This window comes from Salvelinus fontinalis, chromosome 1, assembly GCF_029448725.1.
Source record: "Salvelinus fontinalis isolate EN_2023a chromosome 1, ASM2944872v1, whole genome shotgun sequence".
In the NCBI taxonomy this organism is placed as follows: domain Eukaryota; kingdom Metazoa; phylum Chordata; class Actinopteri; order Salmoniformes; family Salmonidae; genus Salvelinus; species Salvelinus fontinalis.
The window spans coordinates 49,159,909-49,165,285 of NC_074665.1; the positions used below are offsets into that span (position 1 = coordinate 49,159,909).

The 5,377-nt window shown below is 44.3% G+C and overlaps 1 non-coding gene across 1 annotated transcript; it reads right to left on the reverse strand.

The window, feature by feature from the left end:
• Window positions 1-4,515: 4,515 nt before the first annotated feature.
• LOC129865591 (U5 spliceosomal RNA) lies at window positions 4,516-4,631 on the reverse strand. The gene has a single exon (XR_008761397.1). It is a non-coding gene; the product is annotated as a U5 spliceosomal RNA (small nuclear RNA).
• Window positions 4,632-5,377: the final 746 nt, after the last annotated feature.

Below are 5,377 nucleotides of genomic sequence, written 5' to 3' on the forward strand. Positions count from 1 at the left end.
GCTTTTTTCCATGGCAAAAATAACATGGCAAAAATCAGAAAATTTCTGTCCAAAAATGATGCAGAAAAATGTATCCATGCTTTTGTTACTTCTAGGTTAGACTACTGCAATGCTCTACTTTCCTGCTACCCGGATAAAGCACTAAATAAACTTCAGTTAGTGCTAAATACGTCTGCTAGAATCCTGACTAGAACCAAAAAAGTTGATCATATTACTCCAGTGCTAGCCTCCCTACACTGGCTTCCTGTTAAGGCAAGGGCTGATTTCAAGGTTTTACTGCTAACCTACAAAGCATTACATGGGCTTGCTCCTACCTATCTTTCTGATTTGGTCCTGCCGTACATACCTACACGTACGCTACGGTCACAAGACGCAGGCCCCCTAATTGTCCCTAGAATTTCTAAGCAAGCAGCTGGAGGCAGGGCTTTATCCTATAGAGCTCCATTTTTATGGAATGGTCTGCCTACCCATGTGAGAGACACAGACTCGGTCTCAAGTCTTTACTGAAGACTTATCTCTTCAGTAGGTCATATGATTGAGTATAGTCTGGCCCAGGAGTGTGAAGGTTAACGGAAAGGCTCTAAAGCAACGAACCGCCCTTGCTGTCTCTGCCTGGCCGGTTCCCCTCTCTCCACTGGGATTCTCTGCCTCTAACCCTATTACAGGGGCTGAGTCACTGGCTTACTGGTGCTCTTCCATGCCGTCCCTAGGAGGGGTGCGTCACTTAAGTGGGTTGAGTCGCTGACGTGATCTTCCTGTTTGGGTTGGCGCCCCCCCTTGGGTTGTGCCGAGGCGGAAATCTTTGTGGGCTATACTCTTTGTGGCCTTGTCTCAGGATGGTAAGTTGGTGGTTGAAGATATCCCCTCTAGTGGTGTGGGGGCTGTGCTTTGGCAAAGTGGGTGGGGTTATATCCTGCCTGTTTGGCCCTGTCCGGGGGTATCATCGGATGGGGCCACAGTGTCTCCTGACCCCTCCTGTCTCAGCCTCCAGTATTTATGCTGCAGTAGTTTATGTGTCGGGGGGCTAGAGTCAGTCTGTTATATCTGGAGTACTTCTCCTGTCTTATCCGGTGTCCTGTGTGAATTTAAGTATGCTCTCTCTAATTCACTCTTTCTTTCTTTCTCTCTCTCGGAGGACTACCTAGGACCATGACTCAGGACTACCTGGTATGATGACTCCTTGCTGTCCCCAGTCCACCTGGCCGTGCTGCTGCTCCAGTTTTAACTGTTCTGCCTGCGGCTATGGAACCCTGACCTGTTCACCGGACATGCTAACTGTCCCAGACCTGCTGTTTTCAACTCTCTAGAGACAGCAGGAGCGGTAGAGATACTCTCAATGATCGGCTATGAAAAGCCAACTGACATTTACTCCTGAGGTTCTGACTTGTTTCACCCTCGACAACCACTGTGATTATTATTATTTGACCATGCCGGTCATTTATGAACATTTGAACATCTTGGCCATGTTCTGTTATAATCTCCACCCGGCACAGCCAAAAGAGGACTGGCCACCCATCATAGCCTGGTTCCTCTCTAGGTTTCTTCCTAGGTTTTGGCCTTTCTAGGGAGTTTTTCCTAGCCACCGTGCTTCTACACCTGCATTGCTTGCTGTTTGGCGTTTTAGGCTGGGTTTCTGTACAGCACTTTGAGATATCAGCTGATGTAAGAAGGGCTATATAAATACATTTGATTTGATTTGACTGGAACCCTTCCAAAAGACCACGAAGCAACTCCTCGTGCCTTCCAATGGTGTCTCCGTGGGAGGAGACTGCTTTGCAGAGCTGGTCCTATCTGCTGGGTCCGTCATGGCCAGTTTGTACTATCAAGGCTCAGGAGAAGACCCAGATGCAGACAGTTTCAAAGTAACAAAAGTTTATTACAAAAATTGGGGGGCAAGCAAACGACAGGTCAATGGCAGGCAGAGGTCAGTAATCCAGAACAGAGTCAGAAAGGTACAGAACGGCAGGCAGGCTCAGGCTCAGGGTCAGGGTCAGGGCAGGCAGAGGTCAGTAATCCAGGGTGGTGTGACAAGGTACAGAACGGCAGGCAAGCTCAGGGTCAGGGCAGGCAGAGGTCAGTAATCCAGGGTGGTGTGACAAGGTACAGAATGGCAGGCAGGCTCAGGGTCAGGGCAGGCAGAATTGTCAAAACCGGGAAAGCTAGAAAACAGGAACTAGAGAAAGACAGAAGCACAGGGAAAACGCTGGTAGGTTTTTTGTCCTGTTGAACGAACTGGCAACAGACAGTAGATAGCCACTAGGTAATCTAGTGGCTAGAGTATTGGACTAGTAACCGAAAGGTTGCAAGATTGAATCCCCGAGCTGACAAGCTAAAAATCTATCATTCTGCCCCTGAACAAGGCAGTTAACCCACTGTTCCTTGGTCGTCATTGAAAATAAGATTTTGTTCTTAAGACTTGCCTAGTTAAATAAAGGTAAAAAACAGAACACAGGTATAAATAGCCTGGGGATAATGAGGGAGATGGGTGACACCTGGAGGGGGGTGGAGACAATCACAAAGACAGGTGAAACAGATCAGGTTGTGGCAATTGGCACTAAAACTGAATTACGAGACAAGCTGTCAAAAGGGCTTATACCAAAGAGGAGGAAATAGCCTACTGTCAATCATTAATGTATATATTTCTGTAATTAAATGATAATAGAAAAATGATAATATGAAAGAAACAAAGTTCATCACTTGTAATATACAGTACATTTAGAAAGTATTCAGACCCATTGACTTTTTTATTCTAAAATTGATTACATGTATTTTCTTCCTCATCAATTAACACACAATACCAAATAATGACAAAGCGAAAACAGGTTTCGAGACATTTTTGTACATTTATTACAAATAAAAAACAGAAGTACCTTATTTACATAAGTATTCAGAACCTTTGCTATAAGACTCGAAATTGAGCTCAGGTGCATCCTGTTTCCATTGATCCTCCTTGAGATGTTTCTACAACTTGATTGCAGTCCACCTGTGGTAAATTCAATAGATTGAACATTCTTTGGAAAGGCACACACCTGTCTATATAAGGTCACACAGTTAACAGTGCATGTCAGAGCAAAAACTAAGCCATGAGGTCGAAGGAGCTGTCCGTAGAGCTCCGAGACAAGGATTGTGTCGAGGCACAGATCTGGGGAAGGGTACCAAAACATTTCTGCAGCATTGACGGTCCCCAAGAACACAGTGGCCTCCGGCAGCAGGTAGCCTAGTGGTTAGTGCGTTGGGCCAGTAACCGGAAGGTTGCTGGATTGAATCCCCGACCTGACAAGGTACAAATCTATCATTCTGCCCCTGAGCAAGGCAGCTAATCCACTGTTCCCCGGGCGCCGTGGATGTCGATTAAGGCAGCCCCCCTGCACCTCTCTGATTCAGAGGGGTTGGGTTAAACGCGGAAGACAGATTTCAGTTGAATACATTTAGTTGGACAACCAACTAGGTATCCCCCTTTCACCCATTCTTTAAATGGAAGAAGTTTGGAATCACCAAGACTCTTCCTAGAGCAGTCCTCCTGGCCAAACTGAGCAATCAGGGGAGAAGGACCTTGGTCAGTGAGGTGACCAAGAACCTGATGGTCACTCTGACAGAGCTCCAGAGTTCCTCTGTGGAGATGGTAGAACCTTCCAGAAGGACAACCATCTCCGCAGCACTCCACCAATCAGGCCTTTATGGTAGAGTGGCCAGATGGAAGCCACTCCTTAGTAAAAAGCACATGATAGCCAGCTTGGAGTATGTCAAAAGGCACCTGAACAACTTTCAGAGCATGAGAAACCAGATTCTCTGGTCTGATGAAACCAAAATTGAACTCTTCAGCCGGAATGCCAAGCATCACGCCTGGAGGAAACCTGGCACCATCCCTACCGTGAAGCATGGTGGTGGCAGCATATTTTTCAGCGTCAGGGACTGGGAAACTAGTCAGGATCGAGGGAAAGATGAACGGAGCAAAGTACAGAGAAATCCTTGAAGAAAACCTACTCCAGTGCGCTCATGACCTCAGACTGGAGCGAAGGTTCACTTTCCAACAGCACAACGACCCTAAGCACACAGCCAAGACAAAGCAGGAGTGGCTTTAGCACAAGTCTCTGAATGACGCTCCCCATCCAACCTGACAGAGCTTGAGGGTCTGAAAACTTATGTAAATGCGATATTTCAACAAAAAAAATGTTTATACATTTGCAAATAATGTTTATATAATCCGTTTTATAATAAGAATGTAATGTAACAAAATGTGGAAACAGTCATGGGGTCTGAATACTTTCCGAATGCACTGTACAATAACTCTACATGACATGTATAAATATTATAGCGACTGAAAATAATTAGAGTAGTAATAGAGTAGCAAAGCTGCAGAAAGTAATACGCTCATCATCTAACTTGTAAATGCACCACCAAGCCTCGAGTCCACCAGGTTTCGTTTATTGATATAGTGTTTACAAAAAATATTCATATCCTAAATGTTAATACCTAACTGCACACGTCTGAGATTACACTTCACAATCTGAAGGAAGCCCCGCAGTAAAGCAGGGCATCAAAAAATTTGTTGATACTCATAATGTTCCTCTCCACGGAAATCTTTAGTAAAAGGCGAAAGATTTATGCGATCTGAGGAGAAACCAGAGTTTACTGACAACTCCAACGTAACATTGGGACGGGATTCAAGGACTTCCCTTTTCCTATTCCGGTAATACTAATCTCGCGATCCAGAAACACATCTCGTGCCCTGTTCAACATGTACAGTCACGACTATGTAATGCATAACATTAGGATCGTAAAAAAATATGCCTGTTTTAATATATTACAGTGGAAAACAAAAACCATTTCACATGAAGTGCATCATGGGTAACGATAAACGCATGCGCAGTTGGATTTGCACTTGCTTAACGGTGGCACTCTTGTGCTGATTTCGCGGTGCGTTAGAGGCTGCCAGAGGTTCTGAAATCAACCACGTATCATTGAAACCCAGCTTCAGTTCCAAAGAGAAAAATTATAATGTAAAATGAAATAAACAACTGGGTCATTTTATCTTAGGTAAAGTAGAATTATCCCCACCAAGATCTTAGAATGTTTACCATGATAACCTTTAATGACAGAGATTATGGAGGAATGTAATTTCTCTACCTGTCTGATCATGATTCCGTGCAGCACATGTTTACACTGAACAAAAATATAAATGCAACATTCAACAATTTCTAAGATTTTACTGAGTTACAATTCATATAAGTAAATCAGTCACTTGAAATTAATTAATTAGGATCTATGGATTTCACATGACTGGGAATACACACATACAGTGGGGAGAACAAGTATTTGACACACTGCCAATTTTGCAGGTTTTCCTACTTACAAAGCATGTAGAGGTCTGTAATTT